At 39.1% G+C, this 21262-nt stretch overlaps 1 long non-coding RNA gene across 1 annotated transcript; it reads left to right on the top strand.

The window, feature by feature from the left end:
* Positions 1-10656: 10656 nt before the first annotated feature.
* On the top strand, positions 10657-21046 carry LOC110473715 (uncharacterized). The gene is made up of 3 exons (XR_002465915.1): positions 10657-10674; positions 19430-19520; positions 21031-21046. It is a non-coding gene; the product is annotated as an uncharacterized LOC110473715 (long non-coding RNA).
* Positions 21047-21262: the final 216 nt, after the last annotated feature.

Raw genomic sequence — 21262 nt, 5'->3', positions numbered from 1 at the left:
GAGATGGCATTGCAGGAGCTGACTTATGAAGTGCTTAAGGGGCTTTAGGGAGTATGAAACTAGGTTGCTTTGTCTCAAAGTAGTGGTGGGTTGTGAGGTTTTTTGTTTTCTTGGTCGTATTTTTTTATGTATTTGAAATTTTGGTTTGGGGTTTTTTTAATGTGTAATTTAAAGTTGCTTTCAAGATGAGCTTTTACTGTGAGTGATGGAGGTACAAAAAGGGAAATCAATCTAAGGGAAAGGATTCAAAATACCTGAATCTTCTGATTATAAACTCTGGAGGAAGTCGTGTCAGGCACAAAGCAATGCTGTGCTGAAGTATCAGCTTAAGAGTAACTGCCAGAAGCAAGCAGCTACTTGCATTTTGCACCCTCTGTGGGGTGGGGTACCTGCCTCTGCACAACAGCTGGGCACCCTCTGGATCTGCCTCTGGACACAGCAGGGATGTTCCACTGCCACCCTGCTCCCTGGCTGCCTGCCCGGGATCTCTGCGAACATCTGTGACATCTGGGCTGTGTCCCCAGCAGGAGCCAGGGGACAGCAGGAGCTGGGAGCTGCTCCAAGGTAAGGCATCTCTGTGCCCAAACTGGAGCCCTCACCCCAGGAAAAGCAATGTCCAAATGCCATTTCCATTACCCCACAATGGCTCATTCACAATTGATTTTTTTTTTCCTTCTTAAAAAATAAGATGTGCTTATTTATAAGACACATACTCTCCCAAAAAACAGATTTTCTTGTTTTCTGAGAAGCTTTGTTTCAGGAAATGCTGTTAAGTATTGCATCTTACATTGCTTCACAGAAAGGTTTTTGAATCAGTTTCCCTCTTGCTGACACAATGAGAGAAGTAATATGTCAACTTCACAATACCAGAAGTAATTACCCTGGTGGGTTGGGTGCAACCAGAATAAAGCTGTGTTAAAGTGTTCTACATATTTTAACATATATAATATGTCTACAAACATATATGTAAATATAGATACACAAATATATGTATCTCCATATTTATTTATTTAAGCTTCTCTTTCTGGCTATACATTGTAGTGGTGGGGTCTATCTTTTCTTTTAGAAGTATTTGTTATTTTTCAAGTATTCCTAGTAAGCTTGGGCACAGAAGTACAGTGTAGGTGAAGCTTGTTCAACTGTAAAATAGGATACGAGTTTAAATTTTTCAGACAGCATGAGGACATGATTTTTATTTCAAGTATGTTCCTTTTGTCCAAATAAATTATGGCATGTGTCAGCTCAACTCTGTTGATGGATAATAGAACAACACTGATAACTGACATTCCAGGCATGATAGATACTGGCACTATCAGGGCTTTTTAAAATTGTTAAAAGCTGACTGAAAATATTATTGTAGAATAGCAGCTTGAAATGTTATCAGTGGAAGGGGAGCCAGAGTAATCAGTAGTCTGAGCCTATAGCTTCCTATTTAACATGGAATTTATCCCAACACAACTGTTTCAGAACCAGACAAAGCTGCCCCTTTGAGCAGTGCCTATCAGCTGAGTAGCACCTTTGTACTGTGGTTGCATTTTGCTTTAGAGCTGCCTAAACTGTCCCTGGTGCTATCTAAAAATAAACAAAAAAATAAATAAAATAGTGCCTTAAAAAAATGTTTCTAATGCCTGCACTATTTGTTCTCTCTTTAGCGTTGGAGCAGTTACAGCTAATGGATGCCTTTCCATTTCCAAACCTTGCTGGGCACAGCTTCTGCTTTTAGCACAATTCCAGCTACCCTCCCTCATTAGAGGTTATTTGTTGTTCCCTAACTACCCTGACAGAGGTGTGCAGCCTTGCTCCTAGCACAGGACAGCCTAGAGCCTTGGTCCCTGACTGTAGTCCTTTTGTGCTGGTATGCATGCACAGGATCTACCCTACAGAGGCTGTAACTAAGTGTGAGACTGTAGAAAACTGTCATCTAAAGGCAGGATGGGGAAAGGCCTTAAAGCATTGTTCAGCATGCTAAAATGATAGGATTTAGAAAATTGTGTTTTTAAAAGTCAAAATTGAGACTGTTATCACGTAGCTAAGTAACTTGAGTGATTATGGATAAAGCATAACAGTGCTTGAGAAGTCAGTCACTGGTAGACAGTGACATGACAGGCTCACTGGGTGTGGGTGAAAATGCCCTGCTAGTCCATTAGGTGGCCTGAGTGGCACATGCTTTGGAATAGCTTGAAATAAAAGCATGGAACTTAGCTAGGGCGAGGAAGCAGGGCAAGAGACGGGGGTGGGCAAGACCAGGATGCACTGAATTATGGTGGGGATCTTTGTAGAGTGTGAGAGGAAGCAAGGAAAGGTGTATTTCTCTGAATGGGAGAACAGGATGCTGCAATAACAAGATGGGAGGCTGCACAAGTTTCATCTGGAAGGCTAGGAGAGTTTTATTATTCTATATATATAAAGGTAGATGTCCACATCAAAGATCATGCCTCAAGTTTAGCATTTTTAATTATGGCAGTTCTGTACAGGAAGAGAAAGAAAACAGTGAGAAATGAAAGAAAATAATAATGCACTGGAAGAATTAAAGACAGATTCCAGACCCATCTTCATACTTCACCCTGCTCTCCTTTGGAGTCAGGTGCTGCACAAAGGTACACAGCCAGGGCTGTTTCCCTCATGCAGAAAGAACACTTCCTCTTTCATGTAGTACTTATTCTGTGCTTTTTGGGATCCCACCAGTTTAGAAAATTCACGCCACTATTAACTACTGACAAAACAATTAATTAAAAATCTGTTCAGGTTCCAATAATATTTAAGTTATTTTTTTACCTAAATTGTTACTTTGGGGGATATTAGAACAAGTGCTACATTGATTTTCCACAAATACTAGAAAATATTTTTCTTGATAGTTTTCAAAACAAGCAAACAAAAAGAACTTATGCAGTGCTACATACTTCACTGTACCAGATTGTGCGCTATGATTTTTTCGGAATCCTGAAGCAATATATAATCCTTATTTTAGAGGACTGTTGTTGTATAAGGGTTGGATTATTTGTTTCTCTGGCACCAGGAGTTTGTCTGGTATTTAAGCAAAGCAGAAGTTCTGTCACTAGGTGGTGATCTTGGCCTGTCCATGATTTCTCTCCCTCCTTTCCTCCCACGCTGCACTTCCCGATAATGACCAAAGAAACAATCCTGTTTTAATGCTACTTCTGAGTATTATGTCTACAAAGGTAAATAGTCCTAGCATTTAAAAACTTAGGGCAGACTGAAGCTATTCGTTCTTACAGTTTTCCTCATAACTTTATCTTTGTTTATGATGTCTGGTACTCAAGGGATTATTTATTCTTTATTCCTGGTTGCATGTTTAACATTGTGCTATATGACACAAATGTTTCTAAAATTCAAACTAAAAAATACAGGAGCAGATGAGAAAATCCAGATCTCAAACACTTAAATGTTAAATTACTCTTTACCCGACTCAAAAGAGAAATATGGTTTTGGTGGTGGTGGTGGGTGTTTTTCCAAATAAAGGAACAGAACAGTAGTGTGTTGACTTGGGAATTTAGGGTACAAGATTTTACCCAGTGAGACGTAGTAAGGAAACAGGAAAAGTGGGAGAGTGCAACAAACTGGGACAGAAGGGAACCTCTTCTTGAGGCTATACTTCTATCTGACTTGCCACAGCAGGTGCTTTCTTTGGAACACCTCCTTTCTTTCCATGCAGTGCAGCTCTGCAGGCTGACGAGGTGGGCCTGTAAAACGGGGAGTTTTTGGGAGCTGAATGTGAGTGATGGTTTTGCCATCTGTGTTGGCCCGTGCAAGCTGGGACTCCGAATCCCATAGGCCAGCTTTAGGCTTGCCTCTCTCTATGCCCAGCCATTGCATGAAGTGCTCTCATTTCACCGTGTGTTTTGGAAAGTGAAGTCCTGCTTGGCGTTCTAGTTGGTCAGATTGAGATATGAGATCCTTCAGGAAAAAGCACTTCAGTGCCAAGACAGAGTCTGGCATTTAAATCTTTGCAAAGCACTTCCCAAGGATTTGGCAGTCAAATTACTTTGCAGACAGAAAGGGTCTTGGTCTAAGAACTAATGCCTTGACTGGCATGTCTGAGGAAGATCAGCCTGAAAACAGCCAGATCATCAAAATCACATTAAAATCTCAGTCAACTGCAAGAGAAACTTACCAGTTCCCACTCGAAGTAGAACTATTTCACAGGATTTCATGTCCCGTGGGAAAGATTCCAAACAGTTCTGTAATGAACTTCAACTCCAATAGCTTTACAGTAGAGAGGGAAAGTGCCTGAAATTCTTCATATAAGCATTAAGCCCTCCATACTTCCACTTATCTGCCTAAACAGTCCCATAATCACAGTGATTGCATATTGCCAGAGCTGAGCCACCCATTTTCATATTGAAGATCTATGACTATTTTTATTGATTTTATAATAGTGTATTATCCTGGAACCCATCAAGGGGCAAATAAGAACTTCAGCCTATGACAATCGTCTTGATTTCAAATTAACTCCTTTTTGGATCAGTAAGCTAGTCAGCTCCTTATATTTAACTTTGTCAGATTCTGAGTACAGATTTCAAGTAGGTTAATAAGATAAAGAAGACTTCAAATCTCCAAATTTAAAAGCTGTAGGGGCTGTTTGTTGGAGTCCCCCCCCCCCCCCCCTTTTTTTCTTTTTCAAGTAGGTTAAAGAGTCTTTGGAGTGCTTCTTCTAACTGAAGTCATCCAACTAATTCTTTCAACACGGTGAATTCTGTTAAATCTAAGCTATAAACATCATTTAGATATCCCATGGAAACTTCCAGTTGAAAAAATAAATGTTGAGTCCCTGTTGTAAACTTCCAACAGTGCCAATAACAGCAATATTCTGCCTTTTGCCATGAGTCTTAAGAGTGAGTTTTCTAGTAATTTTACAATTCAATAGTAGTTGAATGCTCTTGCTTTTGCTGAGGGGCCTCTAAGCACAAACAATGTAGTGCGTGGATCATGTGCTTGGAAGGTACTTTAAATAAACTATAAAGGAGAGATTTATTACTTCAGTAATTAAACAGAAAGAGTAAAGCAAGCAGGTATTTAATGCCAGAGATTGCATGAGGGATCATTGTTCTATGTCAAAACACAAACTTACAAGTGGTAGAAGAGCCATTAAGTTCACATAGTTCCACTTTTGAACCTGAAACTTGTAGGGCTATGAGTTTTGAAGACATCATTCCTTAATTTAAAAACAAAACAAGCAAACAAAAGGCTAAATAGTCTGAGCTATTGCAAAACAAGTCCATACTCAAAGGTCAGATTGAGCTCGGGAAGTGCAGGAGGGACGAGCATGAATATTCATCTGAGAGCAGAGCCCAGCCCAACCCTCTGAACACCCAGAGCTCCTCAGCAGAGCACTCAGGGTGGACATGTGCAACTGTGTCTGCACAAGAGCCTGTTTCCCTGACTTTTCTCTCCAGGTGAGAGAAGGGGACAGCCTCCTTTAGTGAAGTCTTCGTGTTAGCTAAACAATGAGCCCTATTCACCTGTAAAAATGGGCATTTGAGGCTTTATCTGCTGTTTGATAAAATGGCTATTACAAATCTTATACCACAGGTCTGCAAGGTCTGGTCTCCAGCTTCTTAATAGGTCTCTGTTCTGATCTTCCTTCAAGTGTTTGACACTGGTCTCCCTTGGTTTGCAAAGATTCAATGTACCAATTTCATCCTATACCTAAATCAAGGAGCTAGGACTGAACATCTAATAGCCCCATGCCAAAAAGAGCAGAAGCAGATGGTGCTGCACCTGTGTGAAAGTATTAGTGATTGCAACAATTCCTACCCAATTGCTTCCTATGAATAACAGATGGATCACAACCAGGTTATATCAATTGATCTTTCCAGCTTCTCTTCTGTATTTGCCAGATTTCTCTTTCCAGGCTCAGTTTCACATCATGTAATTTAATGGGGGCACAGTTGAATTGCTTGGCTCCTATGGTTATATAAAAATAAATGCTGAGAGCTCAACACCAGAGCATCCACCGTTTGGGAGGACAGGGTGGAGTGTCATAATGCTTATTGTTAGTCTGTAGTGAAAACCAAAATGAAAACAAAGTGAACAACAAAAACCAAATATGGTATAAATTTTAGGTGCTCCTTTCTGTGGCAGTGAATATTCTGTGAAATCTCCCCACTGCCTGCACAGTTTCTGCTGTTGTGTAAACAGTACAGGGAGTTGTGTGTAGGCAGTGGTTAGTGGTAGCCTGCCATAAATTCCAGGTGTGAGTAGCTTTAAGGCTAGCTTCTTTCTCAATAGTTCCTGCTCACTAACAGCTGCTACTCTCTTGCCTTCTCTTTCACAGGTTCTTGATGTGGTTTTTGCAGCAGGATTCTTCTAAAAGGCTACCTATCTGCACTGGTTCCTGCTCCCTACTGGTCCCCCTGGCCTCCAGTAACTCACTCCTTACAGTGAGCATGAGATTAAGAAAAAATACGGGATCCATTTTTTTCATTGTCATAGTCAGCTGAGATGTTTTGATACAAAGCAATAATCCTCTATGTATGCCCTGTCTCATACGTACATACATTTATTAGAGCAACACAAGCTGGGGTGAAGGAGTAATTCAGTCCTGCATCACACACAATAATACTCAGCTGCTCTTAACAGAGCACTTAAAGGATTTCTAAGTTTCAGTAGTCTGCTGGGTCATATACATGTTGTATGTTTGCCAGCACACATGCTGACTATATGCCTCTTTTTCTTTCAAAGAGCTTCTAATACTTCCGGAGACTTCTCTCTGACATGCTCTGTTTTATTTAAGGTGACACATTTTTTTAATGTTTTCATTTATGTTCTGATGTGAAATTGCAACTGCCTTAGCATGCTCCTGCATTACTCTCCCCTCCATCCCCAGTTCTAATAAAGCTTGCTGCAAAATATTCAAAATTATTTGACTTGAACTGCTTGGGATAGTAGATATTACAAATATGATGCTATGTATAAGTACTGTCAGATATTCCTTTCCACCTAGGTTTATTTTGGCTGGATTCCTTAAATGAGCTGTGGAAAAGAGAACTTCATGTTCATGCAGCTTGAGATAGAACTTATGCAGCTTATAACTATCTTTTAGAAATATATTTTTAAAATTAATGAAAAATCCCACCATTATATTAAGGGCAAGCAAAATTACTGTTTTTTCCCAAGATACCCCTGAGTAATTTTTCCAGGTGCTTTAAGGACATGCAGCATCTGTCTGACTCTATGCATTTATGACTCATTTAGTTATATAATAGGAAAGAAGTAACTGACTTATGCCAGACAAAAGGACACCAGTACAGAGAATGTGCCTTGGATTTTAGGAATGAGGGGAAACATATGGGTGCACAACAGTAAAATCTCCTCTCCTTCTTGTTCTGTGGTGCTCTAGGAAAGGCAATCTGCCAGGGAGCAATAAGGAATTTCAAGCTGAGGATGAGCAATATTATTGCAAATGTGTCTATCTTACAGAATATTGTTGTTCATTTGCTTTCCTGCCATGAGGACTTAGTGTTGCAACTAGAGTGAAGAAAAGGGGAAAGATGTACTGGTGTAGTACAATCTTTTATTCTGAGACCCGGAGTTATTTTAGAAAATGGCAATTCTTGGATAACAGCTTAAGTTAGCAATAATCCTTATCTCAATGAGCACTACCACAGCTTTAGTTAGCACATGTACAGGGTTTTAAATTTACTTTTGTAGATATGCATATCTTAAAATCTCTTATATCTTTTTTTCTAAGCCAAAAGACACTTAGAATAAAAAGAAACCAAACCAAATAATAAAAAAAAAAACAACAGCGAGCAAACAAATAATGCCTAAAACCCTAAACAAACAAAACCCCAAACCCAGACATGGATATTTCAAAACTTTTTGATTATGCAGGATATATTTAAGAGTATATTGATGATTTTAGGCTTTGCAGATGGCTGTTCATATTGCAAATGCCACCAGAACAAGCTATTAGTACAGTCTGAAGGATGACATGTAATGAACAGGCTTGGCAGTAGAACAGCTTTCTTCCTGTAAGAAGTGTTCATCATTTTCCTGCAGCAATGATATCACGAGAGAAGTGGTGAAGGTGTAGAGAATGAGAATGTGAAGAAGTCCTGTTGCTTTTTTCTGTGGCATCTTGATTGATGGGTAGAGAGAGTGCTCCCTGTCTCAGTACCAAGTAGTATTTGTCAGCCCTTTAGGAGAAATACTGTTATTTTAAGCATGTTTTGATTTATTTTCATAGAAAAACTTTTGATAGATGTTTCATGCCACTGACCTTTGTAAGTAAGTGCTCCGTGTTTCACTGAAGCAGCAGTAAAAGCAAACCATACATTAGGGAATGCATTTCACTCATGATTCTTCATTGCAGCACACTTCACAGGGGTATCAACCCAATGTCAGAAGAAGGGGTCAATTTAGTTTTAAATGCTTAGCCTTGTGACAGCAGTTCTAGATCTCAAAAATGATGAGGTGTACCAGCTGCAATGGCTACAGAAACAAATTGCCTATGGATAGGCACAATCTCAAAACACTTCAAAAACCAGAGGCTTGCAAGGTAAGATGTGTAGGGCCTGGCTTCCTATGGATGACTTTCACATTATGAAGTTTAGGTGGAAAAGTAATTAATTCTGAAGGAAGAGGGTCTACAGAAAGTTACATGGGAGTGGTTAGCCTAGATCAAGTGTAGACAAGTGCTGTTAAAACAGGCCTCTAAAACTCATGTGTCATGTGAAAGACTTAATTGATGGGTCCTGTATGGTGCTGACAGCTATCTAAAGACCCTTACAACTTACAAAAAGTGATTGCACTAATTACTGGCTAAAGCAGCAGTGACAAAGCCCTAAAACTTTTTCCTTTTTTCTTTTCTTATTTAAAGAACACAGTGAACATGAAGTAGCAGCTGATCACCATGCCACCTACCCGTGCCTGCAGTGCACACCCTGTTGCACACCCCTACTCCTCTTCTCCTACGTGAAGCAGCAACCTCTATTCCTGCAGAAGTGACTTCTGCTGTCAACAGCAGTCTGTTATGTCATATCTGGAGGGAAAAAAAGCTCAATGCGTCCATTAGGATATATTTTGTTATGGGCAAATGAATAACTGGTGAGAGGAAATGTCCTGTGGAAAAAGTTGGTGAGTGATGTAGGATGGTGAAAGGAAGCAAACGAGCAGTTGGTGATTTAGACAGAAAGCAACAAAGATGTTACAGGTCAGTTCTGGGAGTAACAAACAAAGTATTTCACTCTAATTAGCTAAAAAAATATTGGCAGTTTTAATTTCCTGACCAATTAGAACAATTAGAAATGTCTTTTGCTTGCTCTGAAAAACATCAAAGAACATCAGGTTACATAAAGAACTAAGGATCTACAATAACAGTAATGGGAAGTGTAATAATCAGCTAATTACACCTGGACAATAGATCCAGACCTCATAAATAAGATCACTGTCTGTCTTCTGGTTGGCACTGAATGAAATCAAACCTTTTGCAAAACATGTTTTGAATGAAGGCTAATTCATTTCCATATAGTGGCTGGTTATTTTCTCAGTAAGAAAAAAAAATAATACAATAAAGCAAAGTACAGGGAATTGATCTTGTAAACTGGAAAGAGAAGTGTGAAATTTCAACAGTGAAATTTTATGGAATGCCAGTAATCCTTGGGAGAGCAGGTACAAATATTCAGAGAGTTGGTACAAATATTCAGAACTTCATTATTCAGCTTAATTTTGTAGGTGGCTTTGCAGAAGCTGTAGATTGCCCCTGGGCAACACAGATGCCAAGTCAAATTGTTCCACAAATGGTATAAATGGATAAAAATGTTCCACAAAAGGTATAAATGGATAAAATCATTAGCTCTGCGTTCCAGCTACGTGGGAGGGAAGCACTGCTTCTCTGCACAACTTAATGGCTCACCCCCCATTTCATTCTCAAACCCCAGATCATCCTCATGGCAACCTCATTATTACTTTGCTGGGAAGCTACTGCTAAATGTAACTTGTGGCCTCCTTGAGTATGATGGGCTTTCTGTCCTTGCAGGACTGTCCCCTCTGCCACTGTGAAGCAATGGACAGCGGAGCCGTGCACGTGGCTCTCTGTGCCATATCAGCACTACCAGCCCTGCTCAGAGGCCCCTGCACTGAGCTGTTTTCCTCTTCTTAAATTAATCATTTTGGGTTAAGCTTTGCCAGAGTGAGTTCCTGGGATAGGTCTTGTTTTTCACCTTTGAACAATAACAGAACTGGCGCACTACCAGGAAGGGCAGTGGCTGGGGTGGGTAGGAAGGAAAGAATCATATAGGAAATAATTGTGTAGGAGGTTTTAAGTATGAGGAAACAGAAAATAAGAGCCAGGATTTATATAGATTTGTGATGAATACATATGTTCAGCTATAAGTGATATCTGCATAGAAAACTGATCTATTTTTAGTTGGCAGGCTTTGAATCACTGTTCTAATTTGTATTCTTGTTTTTCCCAAATGTATTAATCCCTGCAGGTGACCCTAAACTGGAAGATTAAATGTGAGCAATTTATACCAATGGGGAAAATTCAGGCTACAAATCCCAACCTGAGATTCATACTCATCTCTGGTATGTGTGAGACTTTGAGAGATAATATCACCTGGAGATTTGATCTTTGTTGGAAAAGTGGATAACTGCCCAGGATAGCGAAGAGATGGAGCAAAGGAAACCTGTGATTGTTGCACAGCTCAGGTACTCACAAAGATGGTTTTCTCTGTAGCTGCAGAAACAATATGTCCTGGCTTCCCAAACCCCTGTAATGCTCTGGCCAGTTGATGGATAACTTTTTCTGTCTATCCAGAGTGGGAAGACTACTGCCAGCAGACATTATCTGGGAGGGAGGGGAGGTCTGTGAAAGTGAAGGACTGACATTGCAACTTTCTTAGAAACTTAATTTCTAAGGCTCTGTGTTTCCTCAGAGGCACAGATGGGGGCAGCGGGGAAAGGGAAAGCTTTTTCAGTGTGTGGATTACCAGTGAAGCTGATTGTCTTTAATGCACTTCTGGGAAGAGAAAGTAAAATTAATGGCAACCTTTGAATTTTCTTCAGTTACAAGACAGTTATGAAGGCAAATTGCACTTGTTAAAGAGCTTATTAGCACTGCCTATGCTCCAGCTGACACTTTCTCTATTCTTAGTTAGAAGCTTCTGGAGTGCTTGAGGATGATTTTTGGTCCTTGCAAGATACGAATGACTGGTAACTTGCTAGCCTTTATTTAATTTTTTAAAATATGGTGGTTCAAACAGTTCCTTCTGAGGGCTGTTAGAGGTTGTCATGTAACTGTAGTCAGAAAATGGAGCACTACATAAACAGTAAGACAGGCAGAAAAATGCCATAAGAAACAGTGCCAGAAATGGAAGTCATTGTACAGGACATCTACCTGGTTTTGAGCACTGCTGGTTTCCTGGCTGTATGGTGTTACACTCGTGCACAGCAGATCCTGTTCTAGAGGCTCTCTTTGTTGTTGTTTTCTGATGTAGCTGTGGATGTGTGTTTCATGTTCACCTATGTGTGAATGCTGTGTGCTTTAGAGAGTAAGGAGTCAGTGCCTACCTTAGCCTGACTTAACAGCTTTTGGGGATCCACGTGAAAAACACGGCCTTGCTACAGACAGCTCAGCTGTGATCTTGGCAGTCTTTCAAGCCTTCAGTTTTGCTATTTTTTTTCTTTTTTTCTTCCAGGTTTTCTACTTTTTTTTTTCTTTGCAATTCAGCTAATCATCTCTGTCTCTAGAGCTTGGCACAAAGGCCTTTATCCTGCTGCTGAAGTGGTGTGTTGTGAGGTGCACTGTGATACTCTGCTAGGGAGAAGGGATCTTTGATGATATCAAAGAATTTTTATGAAGCAACACCACAAAGATCTGTGTTGTTTGTACTGCTATTGGCAGGAATATCTGGAACAGAGGAGCATATGAGCTCAGATAACCTTCAGATCTGAAAGAGGAGCAGCAAACCTCAAACTTGAAAGCAGGGTGAGGCAGTAAGCTTGATCTGATTCACTAAAGAACAGTGTAGTTACTTTCTGAATTCTGGGGCACACTTGATCTTTTCTTCCTTGATTCTCAGGACACCATAAGTTATGCTCTATCTGTGGAATTTTGTGCTTCATACACACATCAGGATTTTGTCTGTCACCTTAGCAAGGGTGATTTATTTGGTCTCCCATTCCTTGTTTCCCTCTCCCACAGATCATGGGACTTGGCCAGTCAGCCAACATCAGTAATTAATAGTAAATAACATCTCCTCTGTGCAGTTATTTCATGATCTGTTTGCACAAACTCGTCCCTGAACAGTGGCAAACAGGAGTACATATCTTGAACTGTTTACTCTCAATTTATCAGCAACAATGAAGTGACTACTTATTTATGAAAGCAGAGCAATATGCAAGTGAGAAAGGTAAGAAAGCAATTAAAGAGATGGCTTAGTCTAGCCGATGGCTAACACTATATTAAAACAGGTAATTATTTGTAATGTACTGTGGAAATATCTGTTTACCACCTCCTTATTGTGGCATTTACTTTCTTTTCAGTGTGTGGCTGCATATGCATATCAATTTTTTAACCTCTTAAAGGTTAGAGATTCTTACATCTCTTTTCTGCTGTCACTTACACAGAGGCTTCAAGACAGACTAATCCTAAACCGTTCGGTGTTGTTTTCAGAAAATAGCCAGAAGTGACAGAACCTGCCAAATCTTTCCTTTTCCTTGAAAGCACAGTTGTCTTGAGGGAGTGCTGCTTTGCAAGGACTTTTGCAACCTTTGTTTTTGACTCCTCTGGAATGTGACACATTGTTATCGCACTTGCCTAAGAAGGCTTTGGTTGCAGGTTTATCATATTCTCCAGGCTCATGAACTATTTCCCTGGGGACCACGCTGCATTCTTGATTTTCATGGCGTCTAGTGGCCAGCCAGCACCATTCAATTCCTGTCCTCTTGGCATCCTGTCTTAGAAAATGACCTTCTATTCTCCCTCAGTATCTCCAAGTCGCTATTGAAAAAGTGCCTGCTGTTCAGGAAGACCCACAGGCGAGTCTGGCAAGAGAAAACAGCATTTGAGTCTAGGAAGTTTCAGTGATGCATATACACACACACACACACACACACACACACACACACACACACACACACACACACACAGTCATCTCAGGAAAAGCTAAGCTGTTTATGTTCCTGTCTTTGAAATGATGAAGAATACAGAAAAATTCCAAATATGTACAGTATGAAACAGGTGCAGAGCAGCCCAGTGACAAACAAAGGGCAACGCAGAAAACCCTTCCAAAACACAGGCTGAGTTTGTACTTTACAAAATGCTAATTCATAAGTTATTTCCAACATACAGCTGGGCAGGTGCCAAGTTTTCTTTGATTCTGCCTTTTTATTTTTTTTTAAGAACTCAGTTTTGAGAGGAAAACAGTAAATAATCCTTTTTTAGGAATTCATTGCCAAACCATCTTGCAGCTCTCACATGATAATACTGTAAGGCATTTGTACAGTTGACAGGATCCTCCTAGAATGTAATCCTTAATCCAATATGCATTTAATCAATTATCTTAGTTGAGGACACAGTGAAGCTGTCACATTTTTGGAAACAGGTACCCACTATCTCCTCTCCACCAAGTAATGGCTGCCTAAAAATCACACTTTGCTGACAGGAAAAGTTCTTCTTTCCTTAACTACCTCAGGAAAAAATGTCAATTGTAATATATTTATTTTTAATCAATGAGAATTTTCAACATTAACAACATGGAAAAACATTTCTTTCATCTTACATTAATTAAACTGGTATTCCAAGTTTTAACAGCACATTCCTACTTGAGAAAATGGAGCAATATATACCTGATTTATATTGTAGCAGTCTCTTGCAGATCTTACCCTTTCCAATTCAGCAAGATGGATAAATGCACATGCAGCTGCACACAGGTTGTTTTTAACAAGTTAAAGATGGGGCACACACTCAAGTTCCTTGCTGATAGGGATCTGTATGTGCAGTCCATGCAGTCTGGTATTTTTAACAAACACAGCCAAGCTGCATTCTAGAAGAGCATTGCTCTTAAGGAAAGCCACTCTGTAGGGAGGAAAGGAGCAGTTTTCCCCCATTTACTGCAGTCCTAGCTGGGCTCCACGTGTGGGGTTAATGTCCCTGCTAATTAGTGACCCTAACAGAGCATGATTAACCAAGTTTCTGATTGCAGCCCTTTCACCTACCTGGAGGACAAGGGGATTTCTGAGGCACAGAAACAGCTTCCTCTGGCATGGCTGTGTCTCCCCTGAGTGCCCCAAAGGTGAGCAGCCCCCAGTGCTGGAGCAGGGGGTGCCCTGACTGCCTCCAGCTGCATTCGAGCATCTCCAGGGCTGGTTTAGCCTTGTCAAGGAGCATTGTACTATGTCTATAACCTAAAAAAAAAAACAAAACAAAACAAAAAAAAAAAAAAAACCAAAGAGTTAAAAACAATAAACTTTTTGAAGTTGTTTTCTACAATGTTTAAAAACCCAGCTAAGGAACAGTGCCCTAGGAAACCTTGGCTCAGTACCCAAGAATTTTTCACCCATGTTTCAGTTTCAAAAATAGCTCTTGTTTTTAAGGCTAATCTCAAGACAATAACAAAGTAATGATGATGATGATGATGATGATGATAAAAAGATCTCCACTTCTCTCAGAGATTGGGTAGCAGTTCATGCCTCTTTCAAACCTTATTTTAAATGTAGCCTTTTCCCATCATAGCCCTTAAGGCAATTTGAATGCTATTAGTGACCAAACTAAGTCACATCACTGTGGAGCAAGAAGCAGGAGATTTTTCCTTTATTGTTTTAGCAAAGAAAATTTTAAAAGTGTTTTTCTCTTCAAATATTTATCTTTAGCACTAACAAAACTGATATGAAAAGCCATATGTCCACATGTATGTGCTTTTCCAATCTTCTCAGTCTCAACAAGTTTTAAACTAGTGCTACATCAGTTGTGGTGGGCAGCTTTTGGGGTGAGAAAGGCCTAAAGTACAACATCTTTCCCTGATTTCAGACTTAGAGGGCACCCTGCTCCATGCTGCTGCTCCACGTCAAGCTGAGGCCTCCCCAGTTTTCTCAATAGCTCCACTCTCAGTGTTATTCCCAGGTCTTTGCCTCAAAAACTGAAAGCAGAGGTGAAGTGTGCCTACGTCTGGCATGGTTATATGCTCCTGTGCTGATTTTTATGTTAATCCTTTGATTTGGTTTAACCATGGAGGTTCAAATTGATTATGCAATAAGCTCTTCTGGGAATGCTGAATCTAAATTGCAGTCAACTATCACCACTTTAGTCATTAGTAACATTTGTTCTGATAAGTTCTCAGGACTTGCTATCAAAACAGACCAGTTGTGCTTCTTTTTATTAAAATAAAACAACATTAAAATGTTGGTATTTCCTTTTCCCTCACAGGAAATAGATGGATATGATTGACATTTACTGTTATTTTTTAAAATCTCTTATGACACTTTAATGTACTGTTGAATAGAAAGATAAATAAAAAACTTGCCTATAATGTTGCTGAAAAAATTTGTAACAATTTAAAAGGAAATCTTTCTTATTTTAAAACTTAACAAAAAAGTTTTTTTCTAAAACCTGCGTTTTTTTTAGTTAAAAACTTTCCAGCATATAAATATTTATAAAGTTTCCTGAAAAGTTCTTTTTCATTCAGGTAGTGTTAACAATAGCAGTACAGGCATTTCTAGTTATTACTATAGTCACTGATTTTTAGAGAGGAGGCATACTCAGTGAAGAGACTATCTGAAACACGTTGCCATTTCTTCCCAAAACAAAATTTTGCTTATCTGATAATGATAGAATTAAAAAAAAAATTATAAAATATACTGCTGAATTAAACTGTTCCTCTGAAATTTAAAAATATTTGAAATCTGGGAGATTCTTTGCTAAGAGGTATAGAAAGCCTAGTTGAAATGGATCACATCAGGAAATTGTTGATGATAAAGGAAAAAAAATAATACAAGGAATTTCTCAACTGGTCTAATACTGGCTCAGTGTACAATAACTTTTCATTCCTGACTAGTTAGATGATGTTTCTTTGCTGGAGCAATTACACATTCACCTTCCCCAGGGGCCCATGTCCTCATGGAAGTGTTAACACACATTCATCTCTAAAAGAATTTGGGCATATCCAGCTGAGGTCATGGTAATTAGAGATAGAAAAGACCCTTTGGATCACAACATCTTTCTCCCTGCCAGTGCAATTCTGTTTCTTCAGGAGGTGTATTTACAATTGACTTGACAAAGTTTTGGAAAAGTGACTCAAGATGAGGCTATGGAGACTGTTACACAACCAAGAGATCATAAGAATATTCTTCTTTTTTATAATTTTTTTTGCATTTTCCCTTCTGCAATTATTTTTTCATCTGATAGGCACCTGGGAATCCCCAGGAACAATCCAGTTTGGTGCTTGTCTCTCGTTAGCAGCTTCCTACTTCGTCACATTGCACATTAGCTCACTCCTCGAGCAGACATTCAGAACTCAGCACATGATGTGGACTTCCTTACCATTTTATTACTCTGTTGTTGAGGCACTTTCTTTCCTGGAAACGCTTAAGCTGTCCTGGGCTTAAACTCAAGGTCACTGCATGTGAACAACAGCATCAAAGTCAGACCTGAAAGTAAAATTATTGTTTTGAGGGAGGTTTGTGGGGGGCAAAAATATTTTTTCTGATTTCTTCTGCTACTTCTTTTTCACGATGCTGCCTCAGTTATACTTTAGTTACTTGTCAGCATTACCTCTCCCCAACACCTCCTTTGACTAGATTGAAAAGCCTGATTATGAGCTCACTTAGTCTGATCTTACATCGCTGTAATTCCATATGGCAAAGCTATAACTATAGATGGGCAATACTGTTTTTTACCTCTTTTCCCTGGAGTTTACTGGTACAAGTCAGATGTCCACATTTCCACTGTCTCCACAAATCCTTGCTTCTATGTGCTGATGTATTTATTTGCCAAGAGAGGCTTTTCTTTCCCTGCCTTGTTCACTGCTCGATGGAAAAGGCTTCATATTAAAATAAATACCCTTGTATCTAAAGAAGAAACAGAAATTAATATGTAATTGTTTTCAGAAGCTTGATGAGGAGTAGGCTGCCTTCCAGTCCTAAGAGGTGGTTAAGATATAAAGAAAAGGAATTGAGAGATTTGTTTTTTGAAACCCCCATGTTCACAGCTGACTGTTTTGTCAGGAGGCTGGACTGGATGATCTCCTTAGGCTTCTTCTAACCTGGCTTAGTCCATGATCCTATAAACCTGCTTGAGGTGACAGCAGGTAATCTAAATGCATCACTTGAGGAAATTTCAGTAAAAAAATTATTTGGTAGAAGTTCATTTTATGCTTCTCTCTTGCATAGCTGTTTTTTCACAGGGAGACAGTATTTTAGAAGTAGGTATTTTAAAATAATTTTCAGAATTTATCTCCATGTTTCATTTGTTTTATTATGATATCAGACACTATATGATACCAGTTTTGTTACTTGAGAGTTAAATTGTCTGCCAAACTCTGCTTTAATGTCAAACTGTTGCTTTTACAGAGAAGATAAAATCTCAAAACAAACAAAAATTTAAAATAAAATCACACAAATTCACAGCAAATTTCAAATAGCATGCAGACAGCAGGGTGCCTTATAAACATCCCTGCTTACAAAGTCACCTTTTGAAATACCAGCAATTATACTGCATGAGGCACAGTTGCTACTCATGTGCCAGTTGTCACTTTTTAAAAGATGACTATTAGTTATACTTCCTCCCTATGTGAGGAAATTGTGAAGCTGCTTAGCATTTTAAGCAAGCAAGTATGTTTTCCAAAATGCATATATCCCAGGAAAAGAAAAACCAAATAAAAACAACAACAAAAAAACACCAAAAAAAAAAGAAAAAAAAACCCCAAAACAAAACAAAACAAAACAAAGCAAAACAAAACAAAACAAAACAAAACAAAACAAAACAAAACAAAACAAAACAACAAACAAAAACCCCCACCCCAAAAACAACAACGACAAAAAAAAAGCCAAACCCACAACAAAACAACTTGGCATTTATAAATGGCATAGGATATTCATTGCATAACTAGAAGCTCATTTTCTGTTGCAGGTGAGGGCTGCTGTCTGCACTCTCACTGCAACCTCACCATGGGAAGACTGCCATAAATATGTACAACATGTAGGAGACCAAAAAGGAAGAAAGCAGGAGCAAGTTGTGGAATAGAAAGTAAGTCTATAACACCAGCTCTGGTGTTAAAATATTTTTGTATCCATTACACAGAGTTCCGACTGCTGTCCTCGCACCACTGTGGTTTTTTAAGCACTTTAAAAATTTCTAATAAAAATGCTCTTTTAGGTTCATTGAACACTTTCACATAAAAAGAAAGAAAATTGAAAACATGGGTCAAAGGCTGTGAAGTAACATGGGGCTTTTAGATGCTTATTCAACCTCATGTTGGTCTCAACCCATACTCATAGAAATTGGGAATGCAGAGACAGATTTAGCAAAAGGGTTTGGTTTGTAGTACCTTCCAAATCTCTCTGTTATACTTCTTTCTTACTTTGTGTCTGACATTAAAGATGCCATTAGAGATGTAGAAGTGGTAGAGACAGAAATAGAAATACTGTTCTTGGGGTGGGGCAGGGGGAACAAACCCAACCAAAGACCTTTCCAAAATGCCAACCAAGGCTTTACATTGCTGCTCCTTCTCTCTGCGTGTTTAACAGTGAACAATCAGCTGAACAAACATGAAACAGGACTCAGGGTCATTGCCAGAAGAAGTAGAAGGTGGGCATGATCTTTCATCACCTTTATTTCAGCAGTCAAGTGCCCCTGTACAAACTGGCATTTTCTGATGGCATCCTACCTCCTGTGTCCCCTGTTGTGTCCTGCTGTTCTGGCCTTTCTCAGGAGCTCTGTGTTGTGTGAGCCTCATGTTATGTAATTTCTTGTGTCTGCCAGATTTAATTGTAAGCCTTTTCAGAGCTTGGGAACAAAGTGGCTAGTAAAAAGTCTCCAGTGTACAACTAATCTATGCCACTCATTTTTCACTGCAATATGAATGTCATGCAGGCACAGATGAATTGCATTAGAAATCACTATATTAGAAAACTCTCATTTCTTTCCTTGAGTGGTACCAGTTTCAACAAAATGCAAACTTTTCTGTGTTCCTAAAGAGCCACAAAAATTGCTTGGGAAAGGCAAACTAAGTGTTTCTCTTACATGCAGTCAAATGAAATATGGTTGATATTTACCATGCTAACCTGTTTCTGAAGGTACTTTATGTCTCCATTAGCTTCCCAGACTTTATTATAGCTACAGCCTTTATTAACATGGAAGTTGGGAAGGGAAATAGAAAAGCGGGTATAATAAAGGGAATATTTAAGTTTTGGTTTAATAGGAATGAACATTATTTTTTATTTTAAATTCTGAACTGTTATATTCCAGGTATAAGCCACCATGGGGTTTGATGCCTACTGCTCTAAAATGTTACTGCTTCTGATTTCCATTTAGGGAAGAAACATCTTCATTGTTATGGGTAAGTAGTCACAGGAGAACCTGCATTAAATCAAAGTTAATCAATACTGTGCTCAACAATACATTACCTGGAAAAGCAAAACAGATGCTTGAGAAGAGCAGAATTACCATGTTTTGTGTACATCAGTTCTAGCACAATTTTTTGAGGAATCCTAACCAGATCGCCCCCCCCTTATTTTTCAGAAAGAACAAAAGTTTTCTGCTTGCTATATCAGATCTGACCTCTAGCCTCGTATGAAAGAATTGTCTGCATCTTTTTCCCTTAATTTTGGAGTATTCCAAGAACTTGGTTTAATTTGCTCTGAGATCTAGAAAAGTTTGTTTTCGCCACCATATTTGAAACACCTTTAATTCTTGAGACGAGGATGAATCTTACAATTTAATTAAACTGAATGTGATTTTTTCTGTGGTTGCATTTATGAGAAAGGAGGTTACCACTCCATGACAAGCACAAAGTATTTGGGTAACAACAGACCCGTGTGTCCCACAAATAACCTTTAACTTGCAAATTGCTTTTTACAAATTTTGGTGGAGGATCACTGCTAGATTTGAGGATAGCTGGCAACCTTTTTTCTCAAGCTAGAGAGCTCAAGAAGAGCTATTTAAGGTTCCTCTGTAGGAGAAGCTGTTGAGGAATAAGCTAGTGGGAGAAGTTAAAGAACAAAAGACAGTCTCTTGGAAGAGGTTGTAGTACCAGACTGCTTCTATGGAGTGCAGTAGCCATGCTGGAAGCCCCTAATTCTCTGAATGCAGGTGGCATCTTGGTTTAGAGTCCACTGTTCTAGTGTCACTTAATTATGAGGAAATCTGATTTTTCATAAATAGAGCACAAAAGGCAGAAAAAGAGATTCTAGACATAATTTTGTTTCTGAGAACAGCATAGGGCTTAAGGGGTCTCTGGGCAGAATACAAACAAAAAGAACCCCAAGTTGAAGTACTCTTAAAGTCACAATTTTTCAACATGGCATTTAAAGTCCATAAAAAGCAGAGTGTGGTGGCAGATCACACTTATCAATAGCCTGAATCTCTAAGAAGCACAATAAAACTGAACCAAGCAGAGCTTAAACAGTTAACACTATCCATAGAATAGTTTCCAGGTATTTAACTAATTAAATTAATAAGCTATTTTAAACTAACCTTTTGCAAATTTTATATATCAGCATTCATCACTGTGATCTGAGCATAACAACCTCATGTTATCTTCTTAGAACCAAAAACATGACAAGATGAATATAAAAGTAAAATGGTCTCATTCAACAACACAGTCCAAGATAGGTGAAATATAAATAAAACAGCCATATATAGCTATATAGCCATAGTAGTTTACACAACTACTGACAGTGATGCTAAGAACAGAGCTGGTTGCACAATTTCAATCTTCTGTGTGCACTTTTGTTTCAAAATACCTGAACGTGTGCACGTGTGATGCTTGTTTCTTCAGATTCTGGCTGAGACTGAAAGGGGAACAATGTCCAAATCCCTTTTAATCTCTCATTATTGTTTTGGCACAGGGAGAGCTCTCAGACAATCATTTGCATCTACTGGCTACAAGCAACTTGGTTTGATGTTTAACTCCATGTGCTTTGTCCTTTCCAGTGGTATGTCTTTGCTGTAATATCATTTACTGCCATGTGGCTGCCAAGGTACACCCATGTCACCCTGTCCCAACATCACTTTAGATGGGTACTGCCGGAGCTCACCCTAGGTCATGGGTGGCTCTGTGTGGTGGAAAAATCTCTCCTC

Source organism: Lonchura striata, chromosome 1 (genome assembly GCF_046129695.1).
Source record: "Lonchura striata isolate bLonStr1 chromosome 1, bLonStr1.mat, whole genome shotgun sequence".
NCBI lineage: Eukaryota > Metazoa > Chordata > Aves > Passeriformes > Estrildidae > Lonchura > Lonchura striata.
This window is presented reverse-complemented; position numbering and strand designations above follow the sequence as displayed.